General features: G+C 46.1%; 5 non-coding genes across 5 annotated transcripts; all 5 read right to left on the bottom strand.

The window, feature by feature from the left end:
* Positions 1–2,866: 2,866 nt before the first annotated feature.
* Positions 2,867–2,939, bottom strand: TRNAD-GUC (transfer RNA aspartic acid (anticodon GUC)). Its single transcript has one exon. It is a non-coding gene; the product is annotated as a tRNA-Asp (tRNA).
* A 1,396-nt stretch (positions 2,940–4,335) lies between these two features.
* Positions 4,336–4,408, bottom strand: TRNAD-GUC (transfer RNA aspartic acid (anticodon GUC)). Its single transcript has one exon. It is a non-coding gene; the product is annotated as a tRNA-Asp (tRNA).
* Positions 4,409–5,217: 809 nt separating this feature from the next.
* On the bottom strand, positions 5,218–5,290 carry TRNAD-GUC (transfer RNA aspartic acid (anticodon GUC)). Its single transcript has one exon. It is a non-coding gene; the product is annotated as a tRNA-Asp (tRNA).
* A 1,100-nt stretch (positions 5,291–6,390) lies between these two features.
* Positions 6,391–6,463, bottom strand: TRNAD-GUC (transfer RNA aspartic acid (anticodon GUC)). The gene has a single exon. It is a non-coding gene; the product is annotated as a tRNA-Asp (tRNA).
* A 3,152-nt stretch (positions 6,464–9,615) lies between these two features.
* Positions 9,616–9,688, bottom strand: TRNAD-GUC (transfer RNA aspartic acid (anticodon GUC)). The gene has a single exon. It is a non-coding gene; the product is annotated as a tRNA-Asp (tRNA).
* Positions 9,689–22,732: the final 13,044 nt, after the last annotated feature.

Below are 22,732 nucleotides of genomic sequence, written 5' to 3'. Positions count from 1 at the left end.
GGAAGCCCAAAAATTAAATGGTCGTCAGGTATTGTAGAAAAACTTTGGCTATTTACGTTACATTTGAGATCCAAAAACACCGCTCCCGGGTGGGCTCGAACCACCAAGCTATTGGTTAACAGCCGAACGCGCTAACCATTGAGCCACGAAAGATCAGAAAATAAATGGTTATCACGTATTATGGAAAAAGTTTGACTTTTCACGCTTCATCTGAGACCTCACAACACCTCTCCCGGGTGGGCTCGAATACCAACCTTTCGATTAACAGCTGAACGCGCTAACCATTGCGCCACGGAAGCCCAAAAATTAAATGCTCGTCAGGTATTGTGGAAAAACTCTGACATTTTACGTTACATCTGAGACGTCACAACACCGCTCCCGGGAGGGCTCGAACCACCAACCTTTCGGTTAACAGCTGAACGCGCTGACCATTGCGCCACTGAAGCCCAAAAATTAAATTTTCGTCAGGTATTGAGGTAAAACCTTGTCTTTTTACTTCACATCTGAGACCTCACAACACCGCTCCCGGATGGGCTCGAACCACCAACCTTTCGGTTAACAGCCGAACGCGCTAGCCATTGCGCCACGGACGCCCAAAAATTAAATGGTTGTCAGGTTTTGTTGAAAAGTTACGACTTTTCACGCTACATCTGAGACCCCACAAAACCTCTCTTTTGGGCTCGAACCACCAACCTTTCGGTTAACAGCTGAACGCGCTAACCATTGCGCCACGGAAGCCCAAAAATTAAATGGTCGTCAGGTATTGTGGAAAAACTTTGGCCATTTACGTTACATTTGAGATCCAAAAACACCGCTCCCGGGTGGGCTCGAACCACCAAGCTATTGGTTAACAGCCGAACGCGCTAACCATTGAGCCACGAAAGATCAGAAAATAAATGGTTATCACGTATTATGGAAAAAGTTTGACTTTTCACGCTACATCTGAGACCTCACAACACCTCTCCCGGGTGGGCTCGAACCACCAACCTATCGATTAACAGCTGAACGCGCTAACCATTGCGCCACGGAAGCCCAAAAAATAAATGCTCGTCAGGTATTGAGGTAAAACTTTGACTTTTTACTTCACATCCGAGACCTCACAACACCGCTCCCGGATGGGCTCGAACCACCAACCTTTCGATTAACAGCCGAACGCGCTAACCATTGAGCCACGGAAGCTCAGAAATTAAATGGTTGTCACGTATTGTGGAAAAGTTTTGGCTTTTTACGCTACATCTGAGACCCCACATCACCTCTTCCGGGTGGGCTCGAACCACCAACCTTTCGATTAACAGCTGAACGCGCTAACCATTGCGCCACGGAAGCCCAAAAAATAAATGTTCGTCAGGTATTGTGGAAAAACTCTGACATTTTACGTTACATCTGAGACATCACAACACCGCTCCTGGATGGGATCGAACCACCAACCTATTGGTTAACAGCCGAACGCGCTAACCATTGAGCCACGGAAGCTCAGAAATTAAATGGTTGTCAGGTATTGTTGAAAAGTTACGACTTTTCACGCTACATCTGAGACCCCACAAAACCTCTCTCGTTTGGGCTCGAACCACCAACCTTTCGGTTAACAGCTGAACGCGCTGACCATTGCGCCACTGAAGCCCAAAAATTAAATGTTCGTCAGGTATTGTGGAAAAACTCTGACATTTTACGTTACATCTGAGACGTCACAACACTTCTCCCGGATGGGCTCGACACCAAAATATTGGTTAATAGCCGAACGCGCTAACCATTGAGCCACGGAAGCTCAGAAATTAAATGGTTGTCAGGTATTGATGAAAAGTTACGACTTTTCAAGCTACATCTGAGACCCCACAAAACCTCTCTCGTTTGGGCTCGAACCACCAACCTTTCGGTTAACAGCTGAACGCGCTGACCATTGCGCCACTGAAGCCCAAAAATTAAATGTTCGTCAGGTATTGTGGAAAAACTCTGACATTTTACGTTACATCTGAGACGTCACAACACTTCTCCCGGATGGGCTCGACACCAAAATATTGGTTAATAGCCGAACGCGCTAACCATTGAGCCACGGAAGCTCAGAAATTAAATGGTTGTCAGGTATTGATGAAAAGTTACGACTTTTCAAGCTACATCTGAGACCCCACAAAACCTCTCTCGTTTGGGCTCGAACCACCAACCTTTCGGTTAACAGCTGAACGCGCTGACCATTGCGCCACTGAAGCCCAAAAATTAAATGTTCGTCAGGTATTGTGGAAAAACTCCGACATTTTACGTTACATCTGAGACGTCACAACACTTCTCCCGGATGGGCTCGAACCACCAACCTATCGATTAACAGCCGAACGCGCTAACCATTGCGCCACTTAAGCCCAAAAATTAAAATTTCGACAGGTATTGAGGTAAAACTTTGACTTTTTACTTCACATCCGAGACCTCACAACACCGCTCCCGGATGGGCTCGAACCACCAACCTTTCGATTAAGTGCTCGACGCGCTAATTATTGCGCCACGGAAGGCCAAAAATTAAATGTTCGTCAGGTATTGTGGAAAAACTCTGACATTTTACGTAACATCTGAGACGTCACAACACCGCTCCCGGATGGGCTCGAACCACCAACCTTTCGGTTAACAGCCGAACGCGCTAGCCATTGCGCCACGGAAGCCCAAAAATTAAATGCTCGTCAGGTATTGTGGAAAAACTCTGACATTTTACGTTACATCTGAGACGTCACAACACCGCTCCCGGGAGGGCTCGAACCACCAACCTTTCGGTTAACAGCTGAACGCGCTGACCATTGCGCCACTGAAGCCCAAAAATTAAATTTTCGTCAGGTATTGAGGTAAAACTTTGACTTTTTACTTCACATCCGAGACCTCACAACACCGCTCCCGGATGGGCTCGAACCACCAACCTTTCGATTGACAGCCGAACGCGCTAACCATTGAGCCACGGAAGCTCAGAAATTAAATGGTTGTCACGTATTGTGGAAAAGTTTTGACATTTTACGTTACATCTGAGACCCCACAACACCTCTTCCGGGCGGGCTCGAACCACCAACCCTTCGATTAACAGCTGATTGCGCTAACCATTGCGCCACAGAAGCCCAAAAGTTAAATGTTCGTGAGGTGTTGTGGAAAAACTCTGACATTTTACGTTACATCTGAGTCGTCACAACACCGCTCCCGGGAGGGCTCGAACCACCAACCTTTCGGTTAACAGCTGAACGCGCTGACCATTGCGCCACTGAAGCCCAAAAATTAAATTTTCGTCAGGTATTGAGGTAAAACCTTGACTTTTTACTTCTCATCTGAGACCTCACAACACCGCTCCCGGATGGGCTCGAACCACCAACCTTTCGGTTAACAGCCGAACGCGCTAACCATTCGCCACGGACGCCCAAAAATTAAATGGTCGTCAGGTATTGTGGAAAAACTTTGGCTATTTACGTTACATTTGAGATCCAAAAACACCGCTCCCGGGTGGGCTCGAACCACCAACCTATTGGTTAACAGCCGAACGCGCTAACCATTGAGCCACGGAAGATCAGAAATTAAATGGTTGTCACGTATTGTGGAAAAGTTTTGACTTTTAACGCTACATCTGAGACCCCACAACACCTCTTCCGGGTGGGCTCAAACCACCAACCTTTCGATTAAGAGCTGGACGCGCTAATTACTGCGCCACGGAAGCCCAAAAATTAAATGTTCGTCAGGTATTGTGGAAAAACTCTGACATTTTACGTAACATCTGAGACGTCACAACACCGCTCCCGGATGGGCTCGAACCACCAACCTTTCGGTTAACAGCCGAACGCGCTAGCCATTGCGCCACGGACGCCCAAAAATTAAATGGTTGTCAGGTATTGTTGAAAAGTTACGACTTTTCACGCTACATCTGAGACCCCACAAATCCTCTCTCGTTTGGGCTCGAACCACCAACCTTTCGGTTAACAGCTGAACGCACTAACCATTGCGCCACGGAAGCCCAAAAATTAAATGGTCGTCAGGTATTGTAGAAAAACTTTGGCTATTTACGTTACATTTGAGATCCAAAAACACCGCTCCCGGGTGGGCTCGACCAACCAAGCTATTGGTTAACAGCCGAACGCGCTAACCATTGAGCCACGAAAGATCAGAAAATAAATGGTTATCACGTATTATGGAAAAAGTTTGACTTTTCACGCTACATCTGAGACCTCACAACACCTCTCCCGGGTGGGCTCGAACCACCAACCTTTCGATTAACAGCTGAACGCGCTAACCATTGCGCCACGGAAGCCCAAAAATTAAATTTTCGTCAGGTATTGAGGTAAAACTATGACTTTTTACTTCACATCCGAGACCTCACAACACCGCTCCCGGATGGGATCGAACCACCAACCTTTCGATTGACAGCCGAACGCGCTAACCATTGAGCCACGGAAGATCAGAAATTAAATGGTTGTCACGTATTGTGGAAAAGTTTTGACTTTTAACGCTACATCTGAGACCCCACAACACCTCTTCCGGGTGGGCTCAAACCACCAACCTTTCGATTAAGAGCTGGACGCGCTAATTACTGCGCCACGGAAGCCCAAAAATTAAATGTTCGTCAGGTATTGTGGAAAAACTCTGACATTTTACGTAACATCTGAGACGTCACAACACCGCTCCCGGATGGGCTCGAACCACCAACCTTTCGGTTAACAGCCGAACGCGCTAGCCATTGCGCCACGGACGCCCAAAAATTAAATGGTTGTCAGGTATTGTTGAAAAGTTACGACTTTTCACGCTACATCTGAGACCCCACAAATCCTCTCTCGTTTGGGCTCGAACCACCAACCTTTCGGTTAACAGCTGAACGCACTAACCATTGCGCCACGGAAGCCCAAAAATTAAATGGTCGTCAGGTATTGTAGAAAAACTTTGGCTATTTACGTTACATTTGAGATCCAAAAACACCGCTCCCGGGTGGGCTCGAACCACCAAGCTATTGGTTAACAGCCGAACGCGCTAACCATTGAGCCACGAAAGATCAGAAAATAAATGGTTATCACGTATTATGGAAAAAGTTTGACTTTTCACGCTACATCTGAGACCTCACAACACCTCTCCCGGGTGGGCTCGAACCACCAACCTTTCGATTAACAGCTGAACGCGCTAACCATTGCGCCACGGAAGCCCAAAAATTAAATTTTCGTCAGGTATTGAGGTAAAACTATGACTTTTTACTTCACATCCGAGACCTCACAACACCGCTCCCGGATGGGATCGAACCACCAACCTTTCGATTGACAGCCGAACGCGCTAACCATTGAGCCACGGAAGCTCAGAAATTAAATGGTTGTCACGTATTGTGGAAAAGTTTTGACTTTTTACGCTACATCTGAGACCCCACAACACCTCTTCCGGGTGGGCTCGAACCACCAACCTTTCGATTAACAGCTGAACGCGCTAACCATTGCGCCACGGAAGCCCAAAAATTAAATGTTCGTCAGGTATTGTGGAAAAACTCTGACATTTTACGTTACATCTGAGACATCACAACACCGCTCCCGAATGGGCTAGAACCTCCAACCTATAGGTTAACAGCCGAACGCGCTAACCATTGAGCCACGGAAGCTCAGAAATTAAATGGTTGTCAGGTATTGATGAAAAGTTACGACTTTTCAAGCTACATCTGAGACCCCACAAAACCTCTCTCGTTTGGGCTCGAACCACCAACCTTTCGGTTAACAGCTGAACGCGCTGACCATTGCGCCACTGAAGCCCAAAAATTAAATGTTCGTCAGGTATTGTGGAAAAACTCCGACATTTTACGTTACATCTGAGACGTCACAACACTTCTCCCGGATGGGCTCGAACCACCAACCTATTGGTTAATAGCCGAACGCGCTAACCATTGCGCCACTGAAGCCCAAAAATTAAATTTTCGTCAGGCATTGAGGTAAAACTTTGACTTTTTACTTCACATCTGAGGCCTCACAACACCGCTCCCGGATGGGCTCGAACCACCAACCTTTCGGTTAACAGCCGAACGCGCTAACCATTGCGCCACGGACGCACAAAAAAAATGGTCGTCAGGTATTGCGGAAAAACTTTGGCTATTTACGTTACATTTGAGATCCAAAAACACCGCTCCCGGGTGGGCTCGAACCACCAAGCTATTGGTTAACAGCCGAACGCGCTAACCATTGAGCCACGAAAGATCAGAAAATAAATGGTTATCACGTATTATGGAAAAAGTTTGACTTTTCACGCTTCATCTGAGACCTCACAACACCTCTCCCGGGTGGGCTCGAATACCAACCTTTCGATTAACAGCTGAACGCGCTAACCATTGCGCCACGGAAGCCCAAAAATTAAATTTTCGTCAGGTATTGAGGTAAAACTATGACTTTTTACTTCACATACGAGACCTCACAACACCGCTCCCGGATGGGATCGAACCACCAACCTTTCGATTGACAACCGAACGCGCTAACCATTGAGCCACGGAAGCTCAGAAATTAAATGGTTGTCACGTATTGTGGAAAAGTTTTGACTTTTTACGCTACATCTGAGACCCCACAACACCTCTTCCGGGTGGGCTCGAACCACCAACCTTTCGATTAACAGCTGAACGTGCTAGTCATTGCGCCACGGAAGCCCAAAAATTAATGTTCGTCAGGTATTGTGGAAAAACTCTGACATTTTACGTTACATCTGAGACATCACAACACCGCTCCCGGATGGGCTAGAACCTCCAACCTATAGGTTAACAGCCGAACGCGCTAACCATTGAGCCACGGAAGCTCAGAAATTAAATGGTTGTCAGGTATTGATGAAAAGTTACGACTTTTCAAGCTACATCTGAGACCCCACAAAACCGCTCTCGTTTGGGCTCGAACCACCAACCTTTCGGTTAACAGCTGAACGCGCTGACCATTGCGCCACTGAAGCCGAAAAATTAAATGTTCGTCAGGTATTGTGCAAAAACTCCGACATTTTACGTTACATCTGAGACGTCACAACACTTCTCCCGGATGGGCTCGAACCACCAACCTATTGGTTAATAGCCGAACGCGCTAACCATTGCGCCACTGAAGCCCAAAAATTAAATTTTCGTCAGGTATTGAGGTAAAAATTTTGACTTTTTACTTCACATCTGAGGCCTCACAACACCGCTCCCGGATGGGCTCGAACCACCAACCTTTCGGTTAACACCCGAACGCGCTAACCATTGCGCCACGGACGCCCAAGAAAAATGGTCGTCAGGTATTGCGGAAAAACTTTGGCTATTTACGTTACATTTGAGATCCAAAAACACCGCTCCCGGGTGGGCTCGAAGCACCAAGCTATTGGTTAACAGCCGAACGCGCTAACCATTGAGCCACGAAAGATCAGAAAATAAATGGTTATCACGTATTATGGAAAAAGTTTGACTTTTCACGCTTCATCTGAGACCTCACAACACCTCTCCCGGGTGGGCTCGAATACCAACCTTTCGATTAACAGCTGAACGCGCTAACCATTGCGCCACGGAAGCCCAAAAATTAAATGCTCGTCAGGTATTGTGGAAAAACTCTGACATTTTACGTTACATCTGAGACGTCACAACACCGCTCCCGGGAGGGCTCGAACCACCAACCTTTCGGTTAACAGCTGAACGCGCTGACCATTGCGCCACTGAAGCCCAAAAATTAAATTTTCGTCAGGTATTGAGGTAAAACCTTGTCTTTTTACTTCACATCTGAGACCTCACAACACCGCTCCCGGATGGGCTCGAACCACCAACCTTTCGGTTAACAGCCGAACGCGCTAACCATTCGCCACGGACGCCCAAAAATTAAATGGTCGTCAGGTATTGTGGAAAAACTTTGGCTATTTACGTTACATTTGAGATCCAAAAACACCGCTCCCGGGTGGGCTCGAACCACCAACCTATTGGTTAACAGCCGAACGCGCTAACCATTGAGCCACGGAAGATCAGAAATTAAATTTTCGTCAGGTATTGAGGTAAAACCTTGTCTTTTTACTTCACATCTGAGACCTCACAACACCGCTCCCGGATGGGCTCGAACCACCAACCTTTCGGTTAACAGCCGAACGCGCTAACCATTCGCCACGGACGCCCAAAAATTAAATGGTCGTCAGGTATTGTGGAAAAACTTTGGCTATTTACGTTACATTTGAGATCCAAAAACACCGCTCCCGGGTGGGCTCGAACCACCAACCTATTGGTTAACAGCCGAACGCGCTAACCATTGAGCCACGGAAGATGAGAAATTAAATTTTCGTCAGGTATTGAGGTAAAACCTTGTCTTTTTACTTCACATCTGAGACCTCACAACACCGCTCCCGGATGGGCTCGAACCACCAACCTTTCGGTTAACAGCCGAACGCGCTAACCATTCGCCACGGACGCCCAAAAATTAAATGGTCGTCAGGTATTGTGGAAAAACTTTGGCTATTTACGTTACATTTGAGATCCAAAAACACCGCTCCCGGGTGGGCTCGAACCACCAACCTATTGGTTAACAGCCGAACGCGCTAACCATTGAGCCACGGAAGCTCAGAAATTAAATGGTTGTCACGTATTGTGGAAAAGTTTTGACTTTTTACGCTACATCTGAGACCCCACAACACCTCTTCCGGGTGGGCTCGAACCACCAACCTTTCGATTAACAGCTGAACGCGCTAACCATTGCGCCACGGAAGCCCAAAAATTAAATGTTCGTCAGGTATTGTGGAAAAACTCTGACATTTTACGTTACATCTGAGACATCACAACACCGCTCCCGAATGGGCTAGAACCTCCAACCTATAGGTTAACAGCCGAACGCGCTAACCATTGAGCCACGGAAGCTCAGAAATTAAATGGTTGTCAGGTATTGATGAAAAGTTACGACTTTTCAAGCTACATCTGAGACCCCACAAAACCTCTCTCGTTTGGGCTCGAACCACCAACCTTTCGGTTAACAGCTGAACGCGCTGACCATTGCGCCACTGAAGCCCAAAAATTAAATGTTCGTCAGGTATTGTGGAAAAACTCCGACATTTTACGTTACATCTGAGACGTCACAACACTTCTCCCGGATGGGCTCGAACCACCAACCTATTGGTTAATAGCCGAACGCGCTAACCATTGCGCCACTGAAGCCCAAAAATTAAATTTTCGTCAGGTATTGAGGTAAAACTTTGACTTTTTACTTCACATCTGAGGCCTCACAACACCGCTCCCGGATGGGCTCGAACCACCAACCTTTCGGTTAACAGCCGAACGCGCTAACCATTGCGCCACGGACGCACAAAAAAAATGGTCGTCAGGTATTGCGGAAAAACTTTGGCTATTTACGTTACATTTGAGATCCAAAAACACCGCTCCCGGGTGGGCTCGAACCACCAAGCTATTGGTTAACAGCCGAACGCGCTAACCATTGAGCCACGAAAGATCAGAAAATAAATGGTTATCACGTATTATGGAAAAAGTTTGACTTTTCACGCTTCATCTGAGACCTCACAACACCTCTCCCGGGTGGGCTCGAATACCAACCTTTCGATTAACAGCTGAACGCGCTAACCATTGCGCCACGGAAGCCCAAAAATTAAATTTTCGTCAGGTATTGAGGTAAAACTATGACTTTTTACTTCACATACGAGACCTCACAACACCGCTCCCGGATGGGATCGAACCACCAACCTTTCGATTGACAACCGAACGCGCTAACCATTGAGCCACGGAAGCTCAGAAATTAAATGGTTGTCACGTATTGTGGAAAAGTTTTGACTTTTTACGCTACATCTGAGACCCCACAACACCTCTTCCGGGTGGGCTCGAACCACCAACCTTTCGATTAACAGCTGAACGTGCTAACCATTGCGCCACGGAAGCCCAAAAATTAATGTTCGTCAGGTATTGTGGAAAAACTCTGACATTTTACGTTACATCTGAGACATCACAACACCGCTCCCGGATGGGCTAGAACCTCCAACCTATAGGTTAACAGCCGAACGCGCTAACCATTGAGCCACGGAAGCTCAGAAATTAAATGGTTGTCAGGTATTGATGAAAAGTTACGACTTTTCAAGCTACATCTGAGACCCCACAAAACCGCTCTCGTTTGGGCTCGAACCACCAACCTTTCGGTTAACAGCTGAACGCGCTGACCATTGCGCCACTGAAGCCGAAAAATTAAATGTTCGTCAGGTATTGTGGAAAAACTCCGACATTTTACGTTACATCTGAGACGTCACAACACTTCTCCCGGATGGGCTCGAACCACCAACCTATTGGTTAATAGCCGAACGCGCTAACCATTGCGCCACTGAAGCCCAAAAATTAAATTTTCGTCAGGTATTGAGGTAAAAATTTTGACTTTTTACTTCACATCTGAGGCCTCACAACACCGCTCCCGGATGGGCTCGAACCACCAACCTTTCGGTTAACACCCGAACGCGCTAACCATTGCGCCACGGACGCCCAAGAAAAATGGTCGTCAGGTATTGCGGAAAAACTTTGGCTATTTACGTTACATTTGAGATCCAAAAACACCGCTCCCGGGTGGGCTCGAAGCACCAAGCTATTGGTTAACAGCCGAACGCGCTAACCATTGAGCCACGAAAGATCAGAAAATAAATGGTTATCACGTATTATGGAAAAAGTTTGACTTTTCACGCTTCATCTGAGACCTCACAACACCTCTCCCGGGTGGGCTCGAATACCAACCTTTCGATTAACAGCTGAACGCGCTAACCATTGCGCCACGGAAGCCCAAAAATTAAATGCTCGTCAGGTATTGTGGAAAAACTCTGACATTTTACGTTACATCTGAGACGTCACAACACCGCTCCCGGGAGGGCTCGAACCACCAACCTTTCGGTTAACAGCTGAACGCGCTGACCATTGCGCCACTGAAGCCCAAAAATTAAATTTTCGTCAGGTATTGAGGTAAAACCTTGTCTTTTTACTTCACATCTGAGACCTCACAACACCGCTCCCGGATGGGCTCGAACCACCAACCTTTCGGTTAACAGCCGAACGCGCTAACCATTCGCCACGGACGCCCAAAAATTAAATGGTCGTCAGGTATTGTGGAAAAACTTTGGCTATTTACGTTACATTTGAGATCCAAAAACACCGCTCCCGGGTGGGCTCGAACCACCAACCTATTGGTTAACAGCCGAACGCGCTAACCATTGAGCCACGGAAGATCAGAAATTAAATTTTCGTCAGGTATTGAGGTAAAACCTTGTCTTTTTACTTCACATCTGAGACCTCACAACACCGCTCCCGGATGGGCTCGAACCACCAACCTTTCGGTTAACAGCCGAACGCGCTAACCATTCGCCACGGACGCCCAAAAATTAAATGGTCGTCAGGTATTGTGGAAAAACTTTGGCTATTTACGTTACATTTGAGATCCAAAAACACCGCTCCCGGGTGGGCTCGAACCACCAACCTATTGGTTAACAGCCGAACGCGCTAACCATTGAGCCACGGAAGATGAGAAATTAAATTTTCGTCAGGTATTGAGGTAAAACCTTGTCTTTTTACTTCACATCTGAGACCTCACAACACCGCTCCCGGATGGGCTCGAACCACCAACCTTTCGGTTAACAGCCGAACGCGCTAACCATTCGCCACGGACGCCCAAAAATTAAATGGTCGTCAGGTATTGTGGAAAAACTTTGGCTATTTACGTTACATTTGAGATCCAAAAACACCGCTCCCGGGTGGGCTCGAACCACCAACCTATTGGTTAACAGCCGAACGCGCTAACCATTGAGCCACGGAAGATCAGAAATTAAATTGTCGTCAGGTATTGAGGTAAAACCTTGTCTTTTTACTTCACATCTGAGACCTCACAACACCGCTCCCGGATGGGCTCGAACCACCAACCTTTCGGTTAACAGCCGAACGCGCTAACCATTCGCCACGGACGCCCAAAAATTAAATGGTCGTCAGGTATTGTGGAAAAACTTTGGCTATTTACGTTACATTTGAGATCCAAAAACACCGCTCCCGGGTGGGCTCGAACCACCAACCTATTGGTTAACAGCCGAACGCGCTAACCATTGAGCCACGGAAGATCAGAAATTAAATTTTCGTCAGGTATTGAGGTAAAACCTTGTCTTTTTACTTCACATCTGAGACCTCACAACACCGCTCCCGGATGGGCTCGAACCACCAACCTTTCAGTTAACAGCCGAACGCGCTAACCATTCGCCACGGACGCCCAAAAATTAAATGGTCGTCAGGTATTGTGGAAAAACTTTGGCTATTTACGTTACATTTGAGATCCAAAAACACCGCTCCCGGGTGGGCTCGAACCACCAACCTATTGGTTAACAGCCGAACGCGCTAACCATTGAGCCACGGAAGATCAGAAATTAAATTTTCGTCAGGTATTGAGGTAAAACCTTGTCTTTTTACTTCACATCTGAGACCTCACAACACCGCTCCCGGATGGGCTCGAACCACCAACCTTTCGGTTAACAGCCGAACGCGCTAACCATTCGCCACGGACGCCCAAAAATTAAATGGTCGTCAGGTATTGTGGAAAAACTTTGGCTATTTACGTTACATTTGAGATCCAAAAACACCGCTCCCGGGTGGGCTCGAACCACCAACCTATTGGTTAACAGCCGAACGGGCTAACCATTGAGCCACGGAAGATCAGAAATTAAATTTTCGTCAGGTATTGAGGTAAAACCTTGTCTTTTTACTTCAAATCTGAGACCTCACAACACCGCTCCCGGATGGGCTCGAACCACCAACCTTTCGGTTAACAGCCGAACGCGCTAACCATTCGCCACGGACGCCCAAAAATTAAATGGTCGTCAGGTATTGTGGAAAAACTTTGGCTATTTACGTTACATTTGAGATCCAAAAACACCGCTCCCGGGTGGGCTCGAACCACCAACCTATTGGTTAACAGCCGAATGCGCTAACCATTGAGCCACGGAAGATCAGAAATTAAATGGTTGTCACGTATTGTGGAAAAGTTTTGACTTTTAACGCTACATCTGAGACCCCACAACACCTCTTCCGGGTGGGCTCGAACCACCAACCTTTCGATTAAGTGCTCGACGCGCTAATTATTGCGCCACGGAAGGCCAAAAATTAAATGTTCGTCAGGTATTGTGGAAAAACTCTGACATTTTACGTAACATCTGAGACGTCACAACACCGCTCCCGGATGGGCTCGAACCACCAACCTTTCGGTTAACAGCCGAACGCGCTAGCCATTGCGCCACGGACGCCCAAAAATTAAATGGTTGTCAGGTTTTGTTGAAAAGTTACGACTTTTCACGCTACATCTGAGACCCCACAAAACCTCTCTTTTGGGCTCGAACCACCAACCTTTCGGTTAACAGCTGAACGCGCTAACCATTGCGCCACGGAAGCCCAAAAATTAAATGGTCGTCAGGTATTGTGGAAAAACTTTGGCCATTTACGTTACATTTGAGATCCAAAAACACCGCTCCCGGGTGGGCTCGAACCACCAAGCTATTGGTTAACAGCCGAACGCGCTAACCATTGAGCCACGAAAGCTCAGAAAATAAATGGTTATCACGTATTATGGAAAAAGTTTGACTTTTCACGCTACATCTGAGACCTCACAACACCTCTCCCGGGTGGGCTCGAACCACCAACCTTTCGATAAACAGCTGAACGCGCTAACCATTGCGCCACGGAAGCCCAAAAAATAAATGCTCGTCAGGTATTGAGGTAAAACTTTGACTTTTTACTTCACATCCGAGACCTCACAACACCGCTCCCGGATGGGCTCGAACCACCAACCATTCGGTTAACAGCCGAACGCGCTAACCATTCGCCACGGACGCCCAAAAATTAAATGGTCGTCAGGTATTGTGGAAAAACTTTGGCTATTTACGTTACATTTGAGATCCAAAAACACCGCTCCCGGGTGGGCTCGAACCACCAACCTATTGGTTAACAGCCGAATGCGCTAACCATTGAGCCACGGAAGATCAGAAATTATATGGTTGTCACGTATTGTGGAAAAGTTTTGACTTTTAACGCTACATCTGAGACCCCACAACACCTCTTCCGGGTGGGCTCGAACCACCAACCTTTCGATTAAGTGCTCGACGCGCTAATTATTGCGCCACGGAAGGCCAAAAATTAAATGTTCGTCAGGTATTGTGGAAAAACTCTGACATTTTACGTAACATCTGAGACGTCACAACACCGCTACCGGATGGGCTCGAACCACCAACCTTTCGGTTAACAGCCGAACGCGCTAGCCATTGCGCCACGGACGCCCAAAAATTAAATGGTTGTCAGGTTTTGTTGAAAAGTTACGACTTTTCACGCTACATCTGAGACCCCACAAAACCTCTCTTTTGGGCTCGAACCACCAACCTTTCGGTTAACAGCTGAACGCGCTAACCATTGCGCCACGGAAGCCCAAAAATTAAATGGTCGTCAGGTATTGTGGAAAAACTTTGGCCATTTACGTTACATTTGAGATCCAAAAACACCGCTCCCGGGTGGGCTCGAACCACCAAGCTATTGGTTAACAGCCGAACGCGCTAACCATTGAGCCACGAAAGCTCAGAAAATAAATGGTTATCACGTATTATGGAAAAAGTTTGACTTTTCACGCTACATCTGAGACCTCACAACACCTCTCCCGGGTGGGCTCGAACCACCAACCTTTCGATAAACAGCTGAACGCGCTAACCATTGCGCCACGGAAGCCCAAAAAATAAATGCTCGTCAGGTATTGAGGTAAAACTTTGACTTTTTACTTCACATCCGAGACCTCACAACACCGCTCCCGGATGGGCTCGAACCACCAACCTTTCGGTTAACAGCCGAACGCGCTAACCATTCGCCACGGACGCCCAAAAATTAAATGGTCGTCAGGTATTGTGGAAAAACTTTGGCTATTTACGTTACATTTGAGATCCAAAAACACCGCTCCCGGGTGGGCTCGAACCACCAACCTATTGGATAACAGCCGAACGCGCTAACCATTGAGCCACGGAAGATCAGAAATTAAATGGTTGTCACGTATTGTGGAAAAGTTTTGACTTTTAACGCTACATCTGAGACCCCACAACACCTCTTCCGGGTGGGCTCGAACCACCAACCTTTCGATTAAGTGCTCGACGCGCTAATTATTGCGCCACGGAAGGCCAAAAATTAAATGTTCGTCAGGTATTGTGGAAAAACTCTGACATTTTACGTAACATCTGAGACGTCACAACACCGCTCCCGGATGGGCTCGAACCACCAACCTTTCGGTTAACAGCCGAACGCGCTAGCCATTGCGCCACGGACGCCCAAAAATTAAATGGTTGTCAGGTTTTGTTGAAAAGTTACGACTTTTCACGCTACATCTGAGACCCCACAAAACCTCTCTTTTGGGCTCGAACCACCAACCTTTCGGTTAACAGCTGAACGCGCTAACCATTGCGCCACGGAAGCCCAAAAATTAAATGGTCGTCAGGTATTGTGGAAAAACTTTGGCCATTTACGTTACATTTGAGATCCAAAAACACCGCTCCCGGGTGGGCTCGAACCACCAAGCTATTGGTTAACAGCCGAACGCGCTAAACATTGAGCCACGAAAGATCAGAAAATAAATGGTTATCACGTATTATGGAAAAAGTTTGACTTTTCACGCTACATTTGAGACCTCACAACACCTCTCCCGGGTGGGCTCGAACCACCAACCTTTCGATTAACAGCTGAACGCGCTAACCATTGCGCCACGCAAGCCCAAAAATTAAATGTTCGTCAGGTATTGTGTTAAAACTCTGACATTTTACGTTACATCTGAGACGTCACAACACTTCTCCCGGATAGGCTCGTACCACCAACCAATTGGTTAACAGCCGAACGCGCTAACCATTGAGCCACAGAAGCTCAGAAATTAAATGGTTGTTAGGTTTTGTGGATAAGTGTGACATTATGCTTTGTATTATTAGTAGGCCAGTTTATGAACAGCCCCATATTAGCTTAATGTCTATTATTTATCTAATCTCTCTTGTATAAAAAGGCCCCCTCTCTGTGTTAAAAATTCAGTCTATCTCGGACCTCGATCATGTATAAATCATTGTAAATAAAACCATAGTTTTAAAGTATCAACTCCTGTGTAGTCGTACAAACACACAACATGGTGTCAGAAGTTCGTTAATGTGGTATTTAGTCGCGCGATATCACGGTTAGCTTTAATTCGTTAATCAGTAATCGACTAGATTTGCGGTCTACCTCGACACGGAAAATGCAGAACGCCGCAGCCTTTCAAGTGCAACCGCCTTGCCAATTCAACTTTTCGAATTCCAATGAGTGGCCCCGATGGAGGAGGAGGTTCGAGAGATTCAGATCCGCGTCCGGTCTTAGTTCCAAGACAGGAGAGGAACAAGTCAACGCGTTAATATACATGATGGGCGACAAAGCTGATGACGTATTCTTGTCATTTACGTTTCCCACCGATGCAGAGAAGTCTGACTTCAATGTCGTTATGAATAAATTCGAAGGACATTTCATTCTCCGGAGGAACGTTATCTACGAGCGAGCAACCTTCAACTCACGAGTTCAGCAAGATGGCGAACCGGTAGAAGAGTTTATCACCGCGTGTCGAGCCCAGATTGAGAAATGTGCCTACGGAACTCTCCAAGACGAATTGCTGAGAGACCGAATAGTAGTCTGGGTGCGAGACAAAGCCCTGTCGGAAAAAATGCAATTAGACGGAAACCTTACACTGGAGAAAGCGATCTCAACCGCCCGCCATGCCGAAGAAGTTCGCCGACAACAACAAGAATTAAACGCAGGAAGTTATAAAAACGGAACTCCGGCTGTTGTCGAAAAGCTTGGCTCTCGAAACACCTCTCAGACGAAGGAGAACAGGCGACCAAGAGCAACTCATCCTTCAAGACCAATTCAACGCGATCAAAAGGTTACTTCAGATACCTGCAAGAAATGCGGAATATTCGAGAAACACAATCGAGAGCGATGCCCAGCATATAGAGCAGTTTGCAGGAAGTGTAAGAAGATTGGCCGCTACGAGCGTGTGTGTCAAAGGTCAACCACCAACTACAATCGTGAGGTCACATCGCAAATGATCTCTGTGGATGAAGATGACTCAACGCCAATGGATACGTTCTTGGGAAAAGTCAGCAGCGACGAGATACAAGATCGTTGGATGGTAAATATTGTGTATGTCGGTTGAATAATAGAACATATGTATTCAAGTTATACCAATATCATAAATTATTTTATTAGCTAAAATCCATTAAAGCATTACAATAGAACTAACTAGTTCCGCGTCATTTTCCAGAGTGATCTCTAACGGTTCTTTCTAGAGATCCCTAACACGCCCCTATCGGTCAACTCGTGAACTAAGTCTTATCAGTAGTAGGTGTAATCTGTAGGCGTAATTACGTTGTTACAACAGTAAACATTAGGATTAATGCAAAACAAGTTCAATTCAAGATAGATACCGGCGCGGACGTTTGCGTATTACCAGACTAGCTATACAAGGCGAAATTTCAAGACTTAGCACTGAATAAATCTGACCGACGTCTGTTTGGACCAGGGAAGACCTTGATTAACTGCAAAGGTTTCATTGAAGCCTACCTGTCAAGTAGAGATACCACCATCCATGACAAGGTCTATGTCATCGACCAATTGCAAGTTCCACTTCTAAGCCTCAGAGCAAGTGAAGACCTGAAAATAGTTCAAAGAATCGATGAGCTGCAACTCACGGAGACGAGTATAAGACCAAAGGACCATTATCCTCAACTATTTACCGGCTTAGGACGAGTCAAACGAAGCTACAAACTGAAGCTGAAACCGAACGCAGTACCGTATGCAGTGACGACTCCACGTCGAGTTGCGATTCCTTTGATGTCACAAGTCGAAGCTGAATTGAAACGAATGGTGGACTTGGGAGTAATCCGGAGAGTCGAGGACCCCACAGACTGGTGCGCTCCCATGGTGGTCGTGAGAAAGGATTCTGGCGAATTAAGGATATGCGTGGATTATACGCAACTGAATAACTACGTACAACGTGAACGGTACCAGATACCGGCTGTAGACCATACGCTTGGACGACTGGCTGGAGCCGAGATCTTCTCAAAACTTGATTGTAATTCCGGTTATTGGCAGATACCGCTACATCCGGACTCCATATTACTAACGACTTTCATGACGCCATTTGGAAGATATTGCTGCAATTGCCTGCCCTTTGGTTTAACATCTGCATCCGAGCACTACCAAAGCCAAATGTCTTCGTATATTGAAGGCGTCAAGAACACAGTTTGTCATCAGGACGACATTCTAGTATGGGGCAAGGACATGGCCGAACATGATGAAAACCTAAAGGAAGTTCTCGAAAGATTGAAAGACCAAGGAGTCACGCTCAATGAAAGGAAATGCCTCTTTGGAGTCAAAAGGATCAAGTTTTTGGGGCACGTAATAGACAGTGCCGGGATCAGTCCAGACGAGGAGAAGGTTCGAGCCATAGTCGAGATGAAATCACCATCTGATGTCGCAGAGCTACGTCGTCTATTAGGAATGGTAAATTATCTTGGAAAGTTCATTCCCCGAATGGCCGAGCAGCTTAAACCACTAAGTAGTCTATTGAGCACCAAGAACAGCTGGATTTGGGGCCCAAGTCAAGAAATGGCCTTCAAATACCTCAAGACGACGCTCACAAGCAAGCCTGTTTTGGGTATCTTCGATCTGAGGAAGCCAACAGTAGTATCCGCCGATGCGTCAAGCTATGGGATTGGAGCAATACTTCGACAAGAACAAGCCAATAGAACTTACAAAGTCATTGCCTATGCCTCGAAGACGTTATCCTCGACAGAACAACGCTATGCGCAGATCGAGAAGGAGGCGTATGCATTAAAGTGGGCATGCCAGCGATTTGAGGTATAACAATAAAGCTAGAAACTGATCATCAGCCCCTTGTTTCCATATTGCATTCGAAACAACTGGACGATTTATCTCCGAGACTGCAAAGGCTACGTCTACGCATGATGCGATACTCGTACAAGGTCTCCTACGTGCCTGGAAAATCCTTAGTTGCCGCTGATACATTGTCTAGAGCTCCGTTGATAGACGTTGACGACAACGAGCTACAACAAGAAATTTCTGCTCACGTACAGTTAGTAATGATGAACCTACCCACTACAGATCCAAAGCTTGCGGAAATTCTTCATAAACAACAGGAAGATGCTACATGCAGAACATTACAACGTTACCTCGAACATGGATGGCCGGAGAAAAAACGCGTACACAGTAGTTGTAATGACTACTTCAGCTACAGGCATGAAATCACCATCCAAGACGGAATCATCATGAAAGGCAGCAGACTGCTCATTCCAAGTTCCATGCGTCCAGAAATAATGGATCGAATTCATCAAGGTCACATGGGAATCGTCAAATGTCGAGAAAGAGCCAAACAATCCGTCTGGTGGCCTGGAATTTCACGGGAAATCGAAGATAAGGTGAAAAGATGCGAACGATGACTCAAAGAATCAGTCAACTTTCATGAGCCCTTAAAGCCAACAAGCTTACCCGAACGACCATGGCAAGCAGTTGCCATAGATATGCTACATCATGGGGGAAAATGGTACCTGGTCATGATGGACTACTACTCAAAATATCTGGAATTGGCTCGAATGAAAGATCAAACTACAAAAACTGTCATCGAGCTCATCGAAGATATATTTGCACGACACGGAATTCCAGAGGTGGTCCGCAGCGATAATGGCACTAATTTATCAGCGACAAGAACCTTGGAATTCATCGCATTCTCCAAGAAATATGGATTTCGATCTATCACGAGCAGCCCAAGATATCCTCAAAGTAATGGGTTCGCAGAAGCAGCAGTAAAGACAGCGAAATCCATTTTAAAGAAATCTGACAACATCCCTTTGGCACTCTTGGCGTACCGATCTACACCGACGTCCAATGGTTTCAGTCCAGCACAAATGCTTATGAGTCGCCATCTCCGAACAACGCTCCCATTACCGTCAAACATGCTTGTCCCGACGATCTTATCAGCAGAACGTATCAAAGAAACATCACTAACGCAGAAAAAAACTCAAACGAAATTACGACCAACGCCATAGAGTCAGAGAGCTACACAAATTAGATCTTGGGAAAAGGGTATGGATAACCGATTTACGCAAAGAAGGAACCGTTGTCGAGAAAGCAGAGGAGCCCCGATCATATATAATCGAGACGTCTAAAGGAAGGATTCGAAGAAACCGGTTCCATCTAGTTCCCCTACCGGACAGTCATCAAAATCACGGAATCAAGTCTTTCACTCCGGAATCAAGTATTGGCCCAGAGGACGTCATAGATCCACCAAACATCATTGATCGAGAGGAACCTGTCTCTGAGCCAGCCCACGACAATCATCCATGCAATGCTGAAAACATTCAAGATACCGACAGAGAGAACTTGCGAGCTGATCCATCTGAGTCCAATACCACGAGGTCACCGGAAAGTACGAATAAGAGAAAGACAAGAAGCAAATTGCCAAAAGACGACAAAGGGACAGTAACACGATCCGGAACAATCTCAAAGCCATCGACTAAGTTAAATTTATAAAACGCATTCTTATTTGTATAAAAAAGGGGATGTGACATTATGCTTTGTATTATTAGTAGGCCAGTTTATGAACAGCCCCATATTAGCTTAATGTCTATTATTTATCTAATCTCTCGTGTATAAAAAGGCCCCCTCTCTGTGTTAAAAATTCAGTCTATCTCGGACCTCGATCATGTATAAATCATTGTAAATAAAACCATAGTTTTAAAGTATCAACTCCTGTGTAGTCGTACAAACACACAACAATAAGTTATGACTTTTTACGTTACATCTGAGACCCTACAACACCTCTCCCAGGTGGGCTCGAACCACCATCCTTTCGGTTAACAGCCGAACGCGCTAACCATTGCGCCATGGAAGCCCAAAAATTAAATGGTAGTCAGGTATTGTGGAAAAACTTTGGCTTTCTACGTTACATTTGAGATCACACAACACCGCTCCCGGGTGGGCTCGAACCACCAACCTTTCGATTAACAGCTGGACGCGCTAATTATTGCGCCACGGAAGCCCAAAAATTAAATGTTCGTCAGGTATTGTGGAAAAACTCTGACATTTTACGTAACATCTGAGACGTCACAACACCGCTCCCGGATGGGCTCGAACCACCAACCTTTCGGTTAACAGCCGAACGCGCTAACCATTGCGCCACGGACGCCCAAAAAAAAATGGTCGTCAGGTATTGTGGAAAAACTTTGGCTTTTTACGTTACATTAGAGATCCCACAACACCGCTCCCGGGTGGGCTCGAACCACCAAACTTTCGGTTAACAGCCGAACGCGCTAACCATTGCGCAACGGAAGCCCAAATATTAAATGGTCGTCAGGTATTGAGGTAAAACTTTGTCTTTTTACTTCACATCTGAGACCTCACAACACCGCTCCCGGTTGGGCTCGAACCACCACCTTTCGGTTAACAGCCGAACGCGCTAACCATTGCGCCACGGACGCCCAAAAATTAAATGGTCGTCAGGTATTGTGGAAAAACTTTGGCTATTTACGTTACATTTGAGATCCCAAAACACCGCTCCCGGATGGCCTCGAACCACCAACCTTTCGATTAACAGCCGAACGCGCTAACATTGAGCCACGGAAGCCCACAAATTAAATGTTCGTCAGGACAATAAATAAAAATGTACCTCGATTTTTAATAACATTTTCAAAATCGACGTTTCACGGCCAAAGAAGCATATTTTGAGTATTTCTACACTATTTTCAAATATAACCACTGAAACCATTATTTTTATACTTTTTGCTTTAATTCAAGCAATGTAACGATATTCATTCAAAAAACTGTTAAAATTCAATTTTCAATAAGAAATGGTATTCACGGATTTTGTGTCTTGAAGATGAAAAACCTGCGATTTTTTCGGTACTTTTTTGAATGCATTTTTTTCTGGAGAAATTTTTGACCGAATTCAGCTTAATTCCAATAAAACACTCATTAAAAGTGATTTCATCTCGATTGAACAATAAATAAAAATGTACCTCGATTTTTAATAACATTTTCAAAATCGACGTAACTCGGCCTAAGATATGGCCGTTGCCGAGAGTGCTAGTTAAAAATTCGAATTTAAATTAAGTGAGACAAATTAACCTTAATCTTTATAACCTTGACTTTTTACGTCACATCTGAGACCTCACAACACCGCTCCGGGATGGGGTCGAACCACCAACCTATTGGTTAACAGCCGAACGCGCTAACCATTGAGCCACGGAAGCTCAGAAATTAAATGGTTGTCAGGTATTGTGGAAAACCTTAACTTTTTACGTCACATCTGAGACCTCACAACACCGCTCCCGGATGGGCTCGAACCACCAACCTATTGGTTAACAGCCGAACGCGCTAACCATGGCGCCACGGAAGCCCAAAAGTTAAATGCTCGTCAGGTATTATGTAAAAACCTTGACTTTTTACGTCACATCTGAGACCTCACAACACCGCTCCCGGATGGGGTCGAACGACCAACCTATTGGTTAACAGCCGAACGCGCTAACCATTGCGCCACGGAAGCCCAAAAATTAAATGGTCGTCATTTATTGTGCAAACACTTTGGCTTTCTACGTTACATTTCAGATCCCACAACACCGCTCTCGGGTGGGCTCGAACCACCAACCTATTGGTTAACAGCCGAACGCGCTAACCATTGCGCCACGGAAGCCCAAAAGTTAAATGCTCGTCAGGTATTGT

This window comes from Phalangium opilio, unplaced genomic scaffold, assembly GCF_054372755.1.
Source record: "Phalangium opilio isolate 3A_F unplaced genomic scaffold, DU_Popi_V2 ptg000056l_1, whole genome shotgun sequence".
Classification (NCBI taxonomy): domain Eukaryota; kingdom Metazoa; phylum Arthropoda; class Arachnida; order Opiliones; family Phalangiidae; genus Phalangium; species Phalangium opilio.
Note: the sequence above shows the minus strand (reverse complement) of the source record. Positions and strands in the feature narration are given on the sequence as shown.